Here is a 16,311-nt window from a genome sequence, read left to right as displayed (position 1 = left end):
GTTTTCTTTTGATTAAGCGCGGGCTTTTTTCTTTGTTTTTTTTTTTTATTTCGCCCCGGCAGACGCGGTTTTTGCGCCGCCCCGGCTGACGCGGTTTTTGCCGCCCCGGCTGACGCAGTTCGGACTTAGCACTTTTCGGCTGTGCCTGGCTGGCGGCCCACTCACTCGATCGCCATGTCTGTTTGCCACAGTTTTCCCGGTGGTGCCGCACCCGGGCTCGCCCCGGCTGACGCAGTTTTCGCGCCGCCCCGGCTGACGCGGTTTCGTGCCGCCCCGGCAGACGCGGTTTTCGCGCCGCCCCGGCTGACGCGGTTTTTGCGTCGCCCCGGCTGACACGGTTCGGACTTTGCACTTTTCGGCTGTGCCTGGCTGGCGGCCCACTCACTCGATCGCCATGTCTGTTTGCCACAGTTTTCCCGGTGGTGCCGCACCCGGGCTCGCCCCGGCTGACGCAGTTTTCGCGCCGCCCCGGCTGACGCGGTTTCGTGCCGCCCCGGCAGACGCGGTTTTCGCGCCGCCCCGGCTGACGCGGTTTCGTGCCGCCCCGGCAGACGCAGTTCGGACTTAGCACTTTTCGGCTGTGCCTGGCTGGCGGCCCACTCACTCGATCGCCATGTCTGTTTGCCACAGTTTTCCCGGTGGTGCCGCACCCGGGCTCGCCCCGGCTGACGCAGTTTTCGCGCCGCCCCGGCTGACGCGGTTTCGTGCCGCCCCGGCAGACGCGGTTTTCGCGCCGCCCCGGCTGACGCGGTTTCGTGCCGCCCCGGCAGACGCAGTTCGGACTTAGCACTTTTCGGCTGTGCCTGGCTGGCGGCCCACTCACTCAATCGCCATGTCTGTTTGCCACAGTTTTCCCGGTGGTGCCGCACCCGGGCTCGCCCCGGCTGACGCAGTTTTCGCGCCGCCCCGGCTGACGCGGTTTCGTGCCGCCCCGGCAGACGCGGTTTTCGCGCCGCCCCGGCTGACGCGGTTTCGTGCCGCCCCGGCAGACGCAGTTCGGACTTAGCACTTTTCGGCTGTGCCTGGCTGGCGGCCCACTCACTCGATCGCCATGTCTGTTTGCCACAGTTTTCCCGGTGGTGCCGCACCCGGGCTCGCCCCGGCAGACGCGTTTTTTTTTTTCTTTCGCCCCGGCTGACGCAGTTTTCGCGCCGCCCCGGCTGACGCGGTTTCGTGCCGCCCCGGCAGACGCGGTTTTTTGCGCCGCCCCGGCTGACGCGGTTTTTGCCGCCCCGGCTGACGCAGTTCGGACTTAGCACTTTTCGGCTGTGCCTGGCTGGCGGCCCACTCACTCGATCGCCATGTCTGTTTGCCACAGTTTTCCCGGTGGTGCCGCACCCGGGCTCGCCCCGGCTGACGCAGTTTTCGCGCCGCCCCGGCTGACGCGGTTTCGTGCCGCCCCGGCAGACGCGGTTTTCGCGCCGCCCCGGCTGACGCGGTTTCGTGCCGCCCCGGCAGACGCAGTTCGGACTTAGCACTTTTCGGCTGTGCCTGGCTGGCGGCCCACTCACTCGATCGCCATGTCTGTTTGCCACAGTTTTCCCGGTGGTGCCGCACCCGGGCTCGCCCCGGCTGACGCAGTTTTCGCGCCGCCCCGGCTGACGCGGTTTCGTGCCGCCCCGGCAGACGCGGTTTTCGCGCCGCCCCGGCTGACGCGGTTTCGTGCCGCCCCGGCAGACGCAGTTCGGACTTAGCACTTTTCGGCTGTGCCTGGCTGGCGGCCCACTCACTCGATCGCCATGTCTGTTTGCCACAGTTTTCCCGGTGGTGCCGCACCCGGGCTCGCCCCGGCAGACGCGTTTTTTTTTTTCTTTCGCCCCGGCTGACGCAGTTTTCGCGCCGCCCCGGCTGACGCGGTTTCGTGCCGCCCCGGCAGACGCGGTTTTTTTGCGCCGCCCCGGCTGACGCGGTTTTTGCCGCCCCGGCTGACGCAGTTCGGACTTGGCACTTTTTGGCTGAGCCTGGCTGGTGGCCCACTCACTCGATCGCCATGTCTGTTAGCCACAGTTTTCCCGGTGGTGCCGCACCCGGGCTCGCCCCGGCTGACGCAGTTTTCGCGCCGCCCCGGCAGACGCGGTTTTCGCGCCGCCCCGGCTGACGCGGTTTTTGCCGCCCCGGCTGACGCAGTTCGGACTTGGCACTTTTTGGGCTGAGCCTGGCTGGCGGCCCACTCACTCGATCGCCATGTCTGTTTGCCACAGTCTTCCCGGTGGTGCCGCACCCGGGCTCGCCCCGGCAGACGCGTTTTTTTTTTCTTTCGCCCCGGCAGACGTGGTTCCCCCCCCCCCCCTTTTCGCTCGCCCCGGCTGACGAGGTTTTCGCGCCGCCCCGGCTGACGCAGTTTTCGCGCCGCCCCGGCTGACGCGGTTTCGTGCCGCCCCGGCTGACGCGGTTTTCGCGCCGCCCCGGCTGACGCGGTTTTTGCGTCGCCCCGGCTGACACGGTTCGGACTTTGCACTTTTCGGCTGTGCCTGGCTGGCGGCCCACTCACTCGATCGCCATGTCTGTTTGCCACAGTTTTCCCGGTGGTGCCGCACCCGGGCTCGCCCCGGCTGACGCAGTTTTCGCGCCGCCCCGGCAGACGCGGTTTTCGCGCCGCCCCGGCTGACGCGGTTTCGTGCCGCCCCGGCAGACGCAGTTCGGACTTAGCACTTTTCGGCTGTGCCTGGCTGGCGGCCCACTCACTCGATCGCCATGTCTGTTTGCCACAGTTTTCCCGGTGGTGCCGCACCCGGGCTCGCCCCGGCTGACGCAGTTTTCGCGCCGCCCCGGCTGACGCGGTTTCGTGCCGCCCCGGCAGACGCGGTTTTCGCGCCGCCCCGGCTGACGCGGTTTCGTGCCGCCCCGGCAGACGCAGTTCGGACTTAGCACTTTTCGGCTGTGCCTGGCTGGCGGCCCACTCACTCGATCGCCATGTCTGTTTGCCACAGTTTTCCCGGTGGTGCCGCACCCGGGCTCGCCCCGGCAGACGCGTTTTTTTTTTTTCTTTCGCCCCGGCTGACGCAGTTTTCGCGCCGCCCCGGCTGACGCGGTTTCGTGCCGCCCCGGCAGACGCGGTTTTTTGCGCCGCCCCGGCTGACGCGGTTTTTGCCGCCCCGGCTGACGCAGTTCGGACTTAGCACTTTTCGGCTGTGCCTGGCTGGCGGCCCACTCACTCGATCGCCATGTCTGTTTGCCACAGTTTTCCCGGTGGTGCCGCACCCGGGCTCGCCCCGGCTGACGCAGTTTTCGCGCCGCCCCGGCTGACGCGGTTTCGTGCCGCCCCGGCAGACGCGGTTTTCGCGCCGCCCCGGCTGACGCGGTTTCGTGCCGCCCCGGCAGACGCAGTTCGGACTTAGCACTTTTCGGCTGTGCCTGGCTGGCGGCCCACTCACTCGATCGCCATGTCTGTTTGCCACAGTTTTCCCGGTGGTGCCGCACCCGGGCTCGCCCCGGCTGACGCAGTTTTCGCGCCGCCCCGGCTGACGCGGTTTCGTGCCGCCCCGGCAGACGCGGTTTTCGCGCCGCCCCGGCTGACGCGGTTTCGTGCCGCCCCGGCAGACGCAGTTCGGACTTAGCACTTTTCGGCTGTGCCTGGCTGGCGGCCCACTCACTCGATCGCCATGTCTGTTTGCCACAGTTTTCCCGGTGGTGCCGCACCCGGGCTCGCCCCGGCAGACGCGTTTTTTTTTTTCTTTCGCCCCGGCTGACGCAGTTTTCGCGCCGCCCCGGCTGACGCGGTTTCGTGCCGCCCCGGCAGACGCGGTTTTTTTGCGCCGCCCCGGCTGACGCGGTTTTTGCCGCCCCGGCTGACGCAGTTCGGACTTGGCACTTTTTGGCTGAGCCTGGCTGGTGGCCCACTCACTCGATCGCCATGTCTGTTAGCCACAGTTTTCCCGGTGGTGCCGCACCCGGGCTCGCCCCGGCTGACGCAGTTTTCGCGCCGCCCCGGCAGACGCGGTTTTCGCGCCGCCCCGGCTGACGCGGTTTTTGCCGCCCCGGCTGACGCAGTTCGGACTTGGCACTTTTTGGGCTGAGCCTGGCTGGCGGCCCACTCACTCGATCGCCATGTCTGTTTGCCACAGTCTTCCCGGTGGTGCCGCACCCGGGCTCGCCCCGGCAGACGCGTTTTTTTTTTCTTTCGCCCCGGCAGACGTGGTTCCCCCCCCCCCCCTTTTCGCTCGCCCCGGCTGACGAGGTTTTCGCGCCGCCCCGGCTGACGCAGTTTTCGCGCCGCCCCGGCTGACGCGGTTTCGTGCCGCCCCGGCTGACGCGGTTTTCGCGCCGCCCCGGCTGACGCGGTTTTTGCGTCGCCCCGGCTGACACGGTTCGGACTTTGCACTTTTCGGCTGTGCCTGGCTGGCGGCCCACTCACTCGATCGCCATGTCTGTTTGCCACAGTTTTCCCGGTGGTGCCGCACCCGGGCTTGCCCCGGCAGACGCGTTTTTTTTTTTTCTTTTCGCCCCGGCTGACGCAGTTTTCGCCCCGCCCCGGCTGACGCGGTTTCGTGCCGCCCCGGCAGACGCGGTTTTTTGCGCCGCCCCGGCTGACGCGGTTTTTGCCGCCCCGGCTGACGCAGTTCGGACTTTGCACTTTTTGGCTGAGCCTGGCTGGCGGCCCACTCACTCGATCGCCATGTCTGTTTGCCACAGTTTTCCCGGTGGTGCCGCACCCGGGCTCGCCCCGGCTGACGCAGTTTTCGCGCCGCCCCGGCTGACGCGGTTTCGTGCCGCCCCGGCAGACGCGGTTTTCGCGCCGCCCCGGCTGACGCGGTTTCGTGCCGCCCCGGCAGACGCAGTTCGGACTTAGCACTTTTCGGCTGTGCCTGGCTGGCGGCCCACTCACTCGATCGCCATGTCTGTTTGCCACAGTTTTCCCGGTGGTGCCGCACCCGGGCTCGCCCCGGCTGACGCAGTTTTCGCGCCGCCCCGGCTGACGCGGTTTCGTGCCGCCCCGGCAGACGCGGTTTTCGCGCCGCCCCGGCTGACGCGGTTTCGTGCCGCCCCGGCAGACGCAGTTCGGACTTAGCACTTTTCGGCTGTGCCTGGCTGGCGGCCCACTCACTCGATCGCCATGTCTGTTTGCCACAGTTTTCCCGGTGGTGCCGCACCCGGGCTCGCCCCGGCTGACGCAGTTTTCGCGCCGCCCCGGCTGACGCGGTTTCGTGCCGCCCCGGCAGACGCGGTTTTCGCGCCGCCCCGGCTGACGCGGTTTCGTGCCGCCCCGGCAGACGCAGTTCGGACTTAGCACTTTTCGGCTGTGCCTGGCTGGCGGCCCACTCACTCGATCGCCATGTCTGTTTGCCACAGTTTTCCCGGTGGTGCCGCACCCGGGCTCGCCCCGGCAGACGCGTTTTTTTTTTTTTCTTTCGCCCCGGCTGACGCAGTTTTCGCGCCGCCCCGGCTGACGCGGTTTCGTGCCGCCCCGGCAGACGCGGTTTTTTGCGCCGCCCCGGCTGACGCGGTTTTTGCCGCCCCGGCTGACGCAGTTCGGACTTAGCACTTTTCGGCTGTGCCTGGCTGGCGGCCCACTCACTCGATCGCCATGTCTGTTTGCCACAGTTTTCCCGGTGGTGCCGCACCCGGGCTCGCCCCGGCTGACGCAGTTTTCGCGCCGCCCCGGCTGACGCGGTTTCGTGCCGCCCCGGCAGACGCGGTTTTCGCGCCGCCCCGGCTGACGCGGTTTCGTGCCGCCCCGGCAGACGCAGTTCGGACTTAGCACTTTTCGGCTGTGCCTGGCTGGCGGCCCACTCACTCGATCGCCATGTCTGTTTGCCACAGTTTTCCCGGTGGTGCCGCACCCGGGCTCGCCCTGGCAGACGCGTTTTTTTTTTTCCTTCGCCCCGGCAGACGTGGTTCCCCCCCCCCCCCTCCGTCTTTCTTTTTGTTTTTTTTTTTCGCCGCGGCTGAAGTGGATTTTTCGGTGCCTCGACGCCCCGGTAGTCGCGGTTTTTCCGTTTCCGCACGGCCCCGGCTGACGCTGCTCGGTCACAGTCGCCTTTTGTGAGGATTGCAGACTTCTTGAGCGCGGGTGTTTTTTTTTTGTTGTTGTTGTTGTTTTATTACGCATTCGCTCCAGCAGACGCTGTTTAGACTTTTTGTTTCCTCTTTTATCCTGCGACGAGGTGACGAGGTTTATTCGGTGCCCCGCCGCCCCGGCTGAAGTGATTTTTCCTGTCCCGTGCCGCCCCGGCTGACGCGGTTGGGACTTCGCGTTTGTTCGGCCGCCACGGGTTTTGGCGCACTCGCTCGGTTGCTTGTTGTTGCCACTTGTTGCGAACCCAGGTTTCTTGAGCGAGCGCGGGCGTTTTTTCTTCCTTTCTTTCTTTGTTCTATGTGTTAGCGAATCGGCCTTTAATATCACACGAGGACTCACAACCAACAATTTTCAGTTTGAAGTGTAAAAAATCTGCAGGTGTTGACGTAACTGACTTGCCCCGTACCCTTGAGTACATCCATGAAGTTCTCGTAGTACTACTAAATCGCATTATTCCAAGTGGAGAAATTCCCATAAACTTGCAAACCTCTACACGAAAATCGGTGCGCGTGATAAAGTTGAAAATTATCGTCCGATATCAAATGTGCCTTCTATAACACAAATTCTAGGAAAAAAAAAAAAAACACTTGTTCGCCGTTTTCTGCGCCGTGACTGGCAGCACTCCGGCGAAGCGAAACGGGGTCGATTCGAGCACGATATCGGCGTCTTTCGACGTGCTCGCCGGCGACCGTCGCACGAGTACGTCGCACGAGCGCGTCTGCCGGGGCGCCGTTTGCGAAGCCGACGCAAAAGTGGGAACCGCCGCTCGGATGATCGCCGCTTTCGGCAGAGTGAGTGTTGGCACTCCGGGGAAGCGAAACAGCGTGAATGCGCCCACGAAATCGGCGTATTTTGAAGTGCCCGCCGGCGACCGTCGCACGAGTACGGTAAACCGCGTCAGCCGGGGCGTAGTTCGGGACGCCGACGAAAAAGTGGGAAGCGCAACTCGGATCTTCGCCGTTTTTGCAGGAGTGAGTGGCGGCCCTCCTGCGAGACCAAGAAGCATCGATTCGTGCACGAATTCGGCGCCTTTCGACGTGATCGCCGGCGACCGTCGCTCGAGTAGGGCAAACCGCGTCTGCCGGGGCGGGCTTCGGGACGCCGATGCGAAAGTGGGAAACGCTGCTCGGATGTTCGCCGTTTTTGGCCGAGTGAGTGCTGGCACTCGGGCGAAGCCAAACGGGGCCGATTACGGCACGATATCGGCGTCTTTCGACGTGCCCGGCGGCGACCGTCGCACGAGTACGGTAAACCGCGTCAGCCCGGGCGGAGTTCGGGACGCCGATGCGAAAGTGGAGAACGCCGCTCGGATCTTCGCCGTTTTTGGAGGAGTGAGTGGCGGCACTCCGGAGAAGCCAAGGAGCGCCAATTAGCGCACGATATCGGCGTCTTTCGACGCGCTCGCCGGCGACCGTCGAACGAGTAGGGCAAACCGCGTCTGCCGGGGCGGGGTTTACGACGCCGACGCAAAAGTGGGAACCGCCGCTCGGATGTTGGCCGTTTTTGGCAGAGTGAGTGCTGGCACACCGGCGACGCGAAAGAGCGCGAAAGCGCCCACGAAAGTGGCGTATTTGGACGTGCTTGACGGCGACCGCTGCAGGAGTACGAAAAACCACGTCAGCCGGGGCGAGCGACCCACGGCGGTCTGGGTGCTTATCGCTGCTATTATAGGGGCACCCCGGCAGACGCAGAAAAAAAAAATTTTTTTTCGACCTTCTTTTTTGCTGGTCGAGCTCGGGTAACCCAGGTCGCAATGGGAGCCGCGCACGAAAGCGGCGTCGCGAGACGCGTTCGCGGTCGCTAGTCGCACGAGCTCGGCAACCGCGTCAGCCGGCGCGGAGTTCGGGATGCCGACGGCTAAGTGGGTACCGCTGCTCGGATGTTCGCCGTTTTTGGCCGAGTGAGTGCTGGCACTCCGGCGAAGCGAAACGGGGCCGATTCGGGCACGATATCGGCGTATTTCGACGTGCTCGCCGGCGACCGTCGCACGAGTACGGCAAAGCGCGTCTGCCGGGGCGAGGTTTGCGATGCCGACGAAAAAGTGGGAAGCGCCGCTCGGATCTTCGCCGTTTTTGCAGGAGTGAGTGGCGGCCCTCCTGCGAGACCAAGAAGCATCGACTCGCGCACGATATCGGTGTCTTTCGACGTGCCCGCCGGCCACCGCCGCACGAGTACGGCAAACCGCGTATGCCGGGGCGGGGTTGGCGACGCCGACGCAAAAGTGGGAACCGCCACTAGGATGTTCGCCGTTTTTGGCAGAGTGAGTGCTGGCACACCGGCGACGCGAAAGAGCGCGAAAGCGCCCACGAAAGTGGCGTATTTGGACGTGCTTGACGGCGACCGCTGCAGGAGTACGAAAAACCACGTCAGCCGGGGCGAGCGACCCACGGCGGTCTGGGTGCTTATCGCTGCTATTATAGGGGCACCCCGGCAGACGCAGAAAAAAAAAATTTTTTTTCGACCTTCTTTTTTGCTGGTCGAGCTCGGGTAACCCAGGTCGCAATGGGAGCCGCGCACGAAAGCGGCGTCGCGAGACGCGTTCGCGGTCGCTAGTCGCACGAGCTCGGCAACCGCGTCAGCCGGCGCGGAGTTCGGGATGCCGACGGCTAAGTGGGTACCGCTGCTCGGATGTTCGCCGTTTTTGGCCGAGTGAGTGCTGGCACTCCGGCGAAGCGAAACGGGGCCGATTCGGGCACGATATCGGCGTATTTCGACGTGCTCGCCGGCGACCGTCGCACGAGTACGGCAAAGCGCGTCTGCCGGGGCGAGGTTTGCGATGCCGACGAAAAAGTGGGAAGCGCCGCTCGGATCTTCGCCGTTTTTGCAGGAGTGAGTGGCGGCCCTCCTGCGAGACCAAGAAGCATCGACTCGCGCACGATATCGGTGTCTTTCGACGTGCCCGCCGGCCACCGCCGCACGAGTACGGCAAACCGCGTATGCCGGGGCGGGGTTGGCGACGCCGACGCAAAAGTGGGAACCGCCACTAGGATGTTCGCCGTTTTTGGCAGAGTGAGTGCTGGCACTCCGGCGAAGCGAAAGAGCGCGAATGCGCCCACGAAAGTGGCGTGTTTGGACGTGCTTGACGACGACCACCGCAGGAAAACGAAAAACCACGTCAGCCGGGGCGAGCGACCCATGGCGGTCTGGGTGCTTATCGCTGCTATTATAGGGGCACCCCGGCAGACGCAAAAAAAAAAAAAATTTTTTTTCGACATTCTTTCTTGCTCGTCGACCTCGGGTGACCCAGGTCGCAGTGGGAGCCGCGCACGAAAGCGGCGTCGCGAGACGGCTTCGCGGTCGCTAGTCGCACGAGCTCGGCAACCGCGTCTGCCGGGGCGGAGTTCGGGACGCCGACGGCTAAGTGGGAACCGCCGCTCGGATGTTCGCCGTTTGTGGCCGAGTGAGTGCTGGCACTCCGGCGAAGCCAAACGGGGCCGATTCCGGCACGATATCGGCGTCTTTCTACGTGCTCGCCGGCGACCGTCGCACGAGTACGGCAAAGTGCGTCTGCCGGGGCGGGGTTTGCGACGCGTACGCAATAGTGAGAACCGTCGCTCGGATGTTCGTCGTCTTTCGCCGAGCCAGTGCTGGCACTCCGGCGAAGCCGAACGGAGCCGATTCGGGCACGATATCGGCGTCTTTCCACGTGCTCGCCGGCGACCGTCGCACGAGTACGGTAAACCGCGTCAGCCGGGGCGGAGTTCGGGACGCCGATGCGAAAGTGGGAAGCGCCGCTCGGATCTTCGCCGTTTTTGGAGGAGTCAGTGGCGGCACTCCGGTGAAGCCAAGGTGCGCCAATTCGCGCACGATATCGGCGTCTTTCGACGTGCCCGCCGGCCACCGTCGCACGAGTACGGCAAACCTCGTCTGCCGGGGCGGGGTTTGCGACGCCGACGCAAAAGTGGGAACCGCCGCTCGGATGTTCGCCGTTTTTGGCAGAGTGAGTGCTGGCACTCCGGCGAAGCGAAAGAGCGTGAATGCGCCCACGAAAGTAGCGTATTTGGACGTGCTTGACGGCGACCGCCGCAGGAGTACGAAAAACCACGTCAGCCGGGGCGAGCGACCCACGGCGGTCTGGGTGCTTATCGCTGCTATTATAGGGGCACCCCGGCAGACGCAGAAAGAAAAAAAAAAAAAATGGGGACATGGCGTGCGTCACCGTGCGGCTTCGCAGCGTTGCCGAAGTCGCCGAGCCCTTCGACTGAGCCGAACGGCGGACAGGGAACGTTGGTCGGCCGTTCTAACCTGTCGGTGCCACGCCGAGACGTCGTTAAGGAAAACCGCGTCGTGGGCCTCTACTACGCCGTCGAGTCGTTGTACGTTTGGTGTCCAGCGTGTCGGCGGCGAGTAGCGGACACGTCGTTCACGACTTCGGTCTTTCGCAGTCGACGCGAACTTGCGGAGAGTCGTGGTGCCTCACGTTTTCGGCAGAAACCGCGGCGGAATTTTCCCGTGCGTGCGCGCACGACCTCGGTGCTGTGCCGTCAGCGTAGTGTTGCACAAACTCGTGGCCTACCCAAGGTGCGGTACGTTTGCGGCCGTATCCTCGGTGGGAATTTCGTGAGTAGGGTCGCAAATTCTACGACCTCGGCGGGTTTGAGAGCGACGTAGACTTGTGGCACGCTCAACGTGCCACACGTTTCGGGGCACACCCGCGGTGAAATTTTCTCGAGTACGCTCGTATTAGTGCCCAAGGAGGTCTGGGTACTTATCGCTGCTATTATGTGGGGGTTCTCGTGAGCGGCGTACGCGAAAGCGACCGGGTGTCTGATATGCGGCGGGCTTCGGCCTCGTCAAGCGTGTCCTCGGGTCTGCTCCAGGGGAATCCACGGCAGTCGTCTGCAGCCTCATCCGCTTGATGCGTTAGGGGCTGGTTGTCGGACGGTGCCGTTTTACCACGATATCGAGGTGTGTTCCGTGTCGTCCTCGGGCGATTCAGATGCGAAAGCGCCGAAGACGCGGGCGTGACCCGTCGTCTGGCGGCTTTGCAGTCTCGGCTCCGTTGCTAGTTCCGGCCGGTCCACCGACAGTGCAGCGGGCTTGGGCAACCCGCACGGCGCGACCGAGTCGATGCAACGAAAAAGAGCGAGCATGAACGTGCTTCTTGCCGCACGGCTCCCACTCGTCTTTCGGGAAGGTTGTGCCGTAGCGAGCTCGAACGCCGTCATCTCGGAGTGCAAAATAAGCGTGTTGGGGCGCCTGAAGGTGGCCTCCGCCGCACACAGACTGCGTCCGGCCCGCCGAAGGCGAGGACGGACGCGCAGTCGAACGATTACCTGGTTGATCCTGCCAGTAATCATATGCTTGTCTCAAAGATTAAGCCATGCATGTCTAAGTACATGCCGAAATAAGGCGAAACCGCGAATGGCTCATTAAATCAGTTATGGTTCCTTAGATCGTTTCTTCCTACTTGGATAACTGTGGCAATTCTAGAGCTAATACATGCAGTGAGCCTGGAGCCCTTTGGGTAACGGGTGCTTTTATTAGACCAAGATCGATCGGGTTTCGGCCCGTATTGTGTGGTGACTCTGGATAACTTTGTGCTGATCGCATGGCCACGAGCCGGCGACGTTTCTTTCAAGTGTCTGCCTTATCAACTTTCGATGGTAGGTTACTTGCTTACCATGGTTGTTACGGGTAACGGAGAATCAGGGTTCGATTCCGGAGAGGGAGCCTGAGAAACGGCTACCACATCCAAGGAAGGCAGCAGGCGCGCAAATTACCCACTCCCGGCACGGGGAGGTAGTGACGAAAAATAACAATACGGGACTCTTTTGAGGCCCCGTAATTGAAATGAGTACACTCTAAATCCTTTAACGAGGATCAATTGGAGGGCAAGTCTGGTGCCAGCAGCCGCGGTAATTCCAGCTCCAATAGCGTATACTAAAGCTGCTGCGGTTAAAAAGCTCGTAGTTGGATCTCAGTTCCAGACGAGTAGTGCATCTACCCGATGCGACGGCTCGGACTGAACATCATGCCGGTTCTTTCTTGGTGCACTTCATTGTGTGCCTCGAGATGGCCGGTGCTTTTACTTTGAAAAAATTAGAGTGCTCAACGCAGGCGAGTCGCCTGAATAAACTTGCATGGAATAATAGAACAAGACCTCGTTTCTGTTCTGTTGGTTTTTGGAATACGAGGTAATGATTAAGAGGGACGGACGGGGGCATTCGTATTGCGGCGCTAGAGGTGAAATTCTTGGACCGTCGCAAGACGAACTACTGCGAAAGCATTTGCCAAGAATGTTTTCATTGATCAAGAACGAAAGTCAGAGGTTCGAAGGCGATCAGATACCGCCCTAGTTCTGACCATAAACGATGCCAACCAGCGATCCGCCTGAGTTACTCAAATGACTCGGCGGGCAGCTTCCGGGAAACCAAAGTATTTGGGTTCCGGGGGAAGTATGGTTGCAAAGCTGAAACTTAAAGGAATTGACGGAAGGGCACCACCAGGAGTGGAGCCTGCGGCTTAATTTGACTCAACACGGGAAAACTTACCCGGCCCGGACACTGGGAGGATTGACAGATTGAGAGCTCTTTCTTGATTCGGTGGATGGTGGTGCATGGCCGTTCTTAGTTGGTGGAGCGATTTGTCTGGTTAATTCCGATAACGAACGAGACTCTAGCCTATTAAATAGGTGCGGGGTTCCCAGCACCTTACAACCTTCTTAGAGGGACAAGCGGCTCCTAGCCGCACGAAACAGAGCAATAACAGGTCTGTGATGCCCTTAGATGTCCGGGGCCGCACGCGCGCTACACTGAAGGAAGCAGCGTGTCTTTATCCCTGTCTGAAAAGACTGGGTAACCCGTGGAACTTCTTTCGTGATTGGGATAGGGGCTTGCAATTGTTCCCCTTGAACGAGGAATTCCCAGTAAGCGCGAGTCATAAGCTCGCGTTGATTACGTCCCTGCCCTTTGTACACACCGCCCGTCGCTACTACCGATTGAATGATTTAGTGAGGTCTTCGGACCGATGTCCGGCGCGGCCTTTCGGTTGCGCCGGTCTGTTGGAAAGATGACCAAACTTGATCATTTAGAGGAAGTAAAAGTCGTAACAAGGTTTCCGTAGGTGAACCTGCGGAAGGATCATTAACGGATTGTGAAGGGTGAGCGCCTCAGCTGCGTCTGCGCCCGACACTTTCTGCCGCTGACCCCGTTTGGACGCGGGGTCGGCTTTTCCCCACGGGGCTGCCTGAATGTGGAGCGGCACCCCGTGACAAATTGTTGCGCCCAGCGGACGCCAACACCGCGACCTTGGACGGTCGGCCAGGTGGCGGACGCGGGTACAAACGGCGCAACGCACTCATAGGTCGGCTTTCGACCCGCCACTGCACCGTGGCTCGAAGCGCTCGAAATGCGCGACCCGACCGCTGCGGGACCGCCTAGTACTGTAAACAGGAGCGGCGGAGCGCGAACGGCGAGTCGTGGTTACGTCGGTAGAAGGCGAGGCTGCGCGTTCCCGAAACGCCAGCCGAGTGCCCTCCCGACCGTTCGAGCGTGCAAGAACGAGACCCGACAATCGCGCGGCGACTGCCAAGTACGAGAGGAACGGCACAAGCGTCGGCGGTCGGTCAAGGAACTGGCGATGTGACGGGTCCGCTGTGCACCAGTGCATACCGTCCCGCCGTCCGCGGCAAGCGCCTCCGCGTCCTCGGGTGACGGAGGCTGCCGGTCGGTTCTTGCAGGCGAGGGATCTCGCTGGCACCGGTTCGCGTTGACGCGCGGCCGGTCATGGCACGGCGATGCGACGGCCGAGGTGCGCAGTACTCGATGGAGGAACCGCACGCTCCGATGACCGTCCCGCCCTCCGCGGCGTATGCGTACCGACCGTAATGGTTGCAGCAGCGCCGGCCGGCTTTTGAATTCGCCACACGAAACACGGTGCGAGATCGCGGTTAGGGGAGCGTCGACGTTGCCAGGCGTTTTGCTTGCTGCCGAGGGAAAGGCGGCACGGCCACGTCGCGCTCGTCGCGATTAGCGGGTCTGCGCGCTTTGGGAAGGTGCCGCAACGACTTGCCGAAAGAGGAAGCACGGAAGAACGAGGGACTTGGACGTCCCGACAATTGAACGCACTTGCGGCCAGGCCCTTGCTGGCTTCGTTCTTCCGCCTCGAGTAGGCTCGTACGCGGCTCCGGCGCCGAAAGTGGTCCTTGGCACCGACTTCGGTGGACGTGGGAAGTGCCGCGCAAGTACGGCGCGCCTGGCTCCACCTGTTGGCTAAAGTAGGCAGCCGGATCGGCATTTTGGTGTGCGGTGGCAAACCGTGGATGCGAAAAAAGCTTGTGCGATTTCGTGGAACAAAAAGCGGGGGTCCCCCTTTTTATGCGGAGGAGACCGACCCGCCTGCCGTGGTGAACCGCGACGCCACGGTAAAAACGGGAGAGGCTTGTCGATGGGACCGTGCATCCCGCGCTCCACGGAGGCCGGGAGGCGGCCGCCCGAGGAAATGTGTAGCCGTCGAGGCCCGCATCTGCGTGCACTCTTATCCAAATGGGTGTACCGCAGGCATTTTCTGGTTAGGCGGGCCAATGAGAGCGAGCACACAACGATACCTACGGGTCCGGCTTGGAGAACCGGCTTCGACGCCTCCCGAGTATTTATAGAGGGGTGGACCACGAAAGCACTCGCAAGTAGCGAAAGCGAAACGCCGTCCGAAACACACCGTTTGCTCGATTTGCGGCAGCCGAAAAAGGCGCGGCAGAGTTTTGGAGTCCAAGCGTGCGCTGAAAAGCGCCCTTCTTGGCCACTGTTTGGCCGAGTGCCAGAAACGTTTGGTTTTGACTGTACGGAATTGAACAAACACTTTTTCACGACTCTAAGCGGTGGATCACTCGGTTCTCGGGTCGATGAAGAACGCAGCCAGCTGCGAGACTTGGTGTGAATTGCAGGACACACTGAGCACTGATTCTTTGAACGCACATTGCGGCCTTGGGTCTTCCCTTGGCTTCGTCTGTCTGAGGGTCGGATCACATATCAAGAGAGCCTTCGGCGCACAAGGGAACGTGAGCCGTCGACTCGTTTTGACCGCGTCGGCAACACGGACAGCACGCTGAACACCTCACAGCGAGCGCCAACAGCGGCCACTCAAGGGCGAGACGGTGGCGACCGTCGTGCCAGAGCCCAACCGAAACGGGGGCGACCGACTGCATTGAGGATGTGGCACCTCGTTGAGACCGCCGCAGGACTTCGAGTCGGAAGGAAGCCTGCAGGGAAAGTGCGGTCGAGGTTGCGTACTCCTCTCTGCGACCGGGCGCGCAAGAGCTGCGAGAGCCACGGACGCGCAACTTTAACGCACGGTAAACACGAGGAGCGAAAGCCGGCCAGCAAAGCTTCTCCAGCCGTGCGCAAAGTGCGCGAGATCGCAGCCTTGCGTTGCGCTTGTTGCCCTCGAAGTAAGCAGGGTGTCCCGTAGACCGGGCGCTCGAACACGCTGCGGGGCCGTGCCTCCTCCAGGCTTTGCCGCGCGAACAGGGAACGTTCGCGCGCAAAGCGCAGGGAGGTGAGGAGGCTGCGCCCGACGTTTGCGGTTCGCTGCGTACGCGGTTGATGCGGAGAGCACGGCGCGACGACTTGCCGCGAAGCGGAAAAAGTCTCCCGCACGAGTTGGCGAAACGTTGGCGAAGCTTAAGGCGTTCTCGTCGTAGTCCGCCGTCGGTCTAAGTGCTTCGCAGTTCCCGTCCCGTTCAAAAAACTGGGCCACTCCAGTTGGGGCGGGGGCGACGCTACACGAGACGATGCCTCTCGCCAGGCTGCGTGGCTGCCCTTGCGGCGGCGGCGACTGGCCTCGGCGGTGTTTGGGCTTTCGACACGGTCGTTTATCACGCAACTGCTCGGACGACGCACGCGCGCAGCGGAATGCCGCTTGCCAGCCTTGTGAAGATGTGACCCTGTACAGGGTTGCGGGCGCACTTGGTAGGGCGTCGTACTCGGTTCGCGATGGGTTTACGAACGTGTCCCGTCACTTCCACGTCACACCGGTTGTGCGCCGCACGCGTGCAGCGGGGAAGCCGATTGCCAGCCTTGTGAAGAAGTGGCCCTGTACAGGGTTGCGGGCGCACTTGGTAGGGCGAGCGCACGCGGTCGTGCAGGAAGTTGATGGAAGCGAATGTATCCGCTGTCGACCTCAGATCAGGCGAGACAACCCGCTGAATTTAAGCATATCACTAAGCGGAGGAAAAGAAACCAACAGGGATTCCCCGAGTAGCTGCGAGCGAAACGGGACCGAGCCCAGCACCGAATCCCCCGTCCTTGCAGGCGGTCGGGAAATGTGGTGTATGGGAGGCGACGTTCTCGGGTGTT

General features: G+C 62.5%; 2 non-coding genes across 2 annotated transcripts; both read left to right on the top strand.

Annotated features, from left to right (window-relative positions):
- The first annotated feature begins 11,289 nt into the window (after window positions 1-11,289).
- LOC142794435 (small subunit ribosomal RNA) lies at window positions 11,290-13,104 on the top strand. Its single transcript, XR_012892338.1, has one exon. It is a non-coding gene; the product is annotated as a small subunit ribosomal RNA (ribosomal RNA).
- Window positions 13,105-14,823: 1,719 nt separating this feature from the next.
- LOC142794434 (5.8S ribosomal RNA) lies at window positions 14,824-14,976 on the top strand. The gene has a single exon (XR_012892337.1). It is a non-coding gene; the product is annotated as a 5.8S ribosomal RNA (ribosomal RNA).
- The last annotated feature ends 1,335 nt before the right edge of the window (window positions 14,977-16,311 follow it).

The sequence above is a fragment of the Rhipicephalus microplus genome, unplaced genomic scaffold (genome assembly GCF_043290135.1).
Source record: "Rhipicephalus microplus isolate Deutch F79 unplaced genomic scaffold, USDA_Rmic scaffold_427, whole genome shotgun sequence".
In the NCBI taxonomy this organism is placed as follows: domain Eukaryota; kingdom Metazoa; phylum Arthropoda; class Arachnida; order Ixodida; family Ixodidae; genus Rhipicephalus; species Rhipicephalus microplus.
The sequence above is the reverse complement of the archived record's forward strand: the minus strand, read 5'-3'. Positions and strand labels throughout refer to the sequence as shown.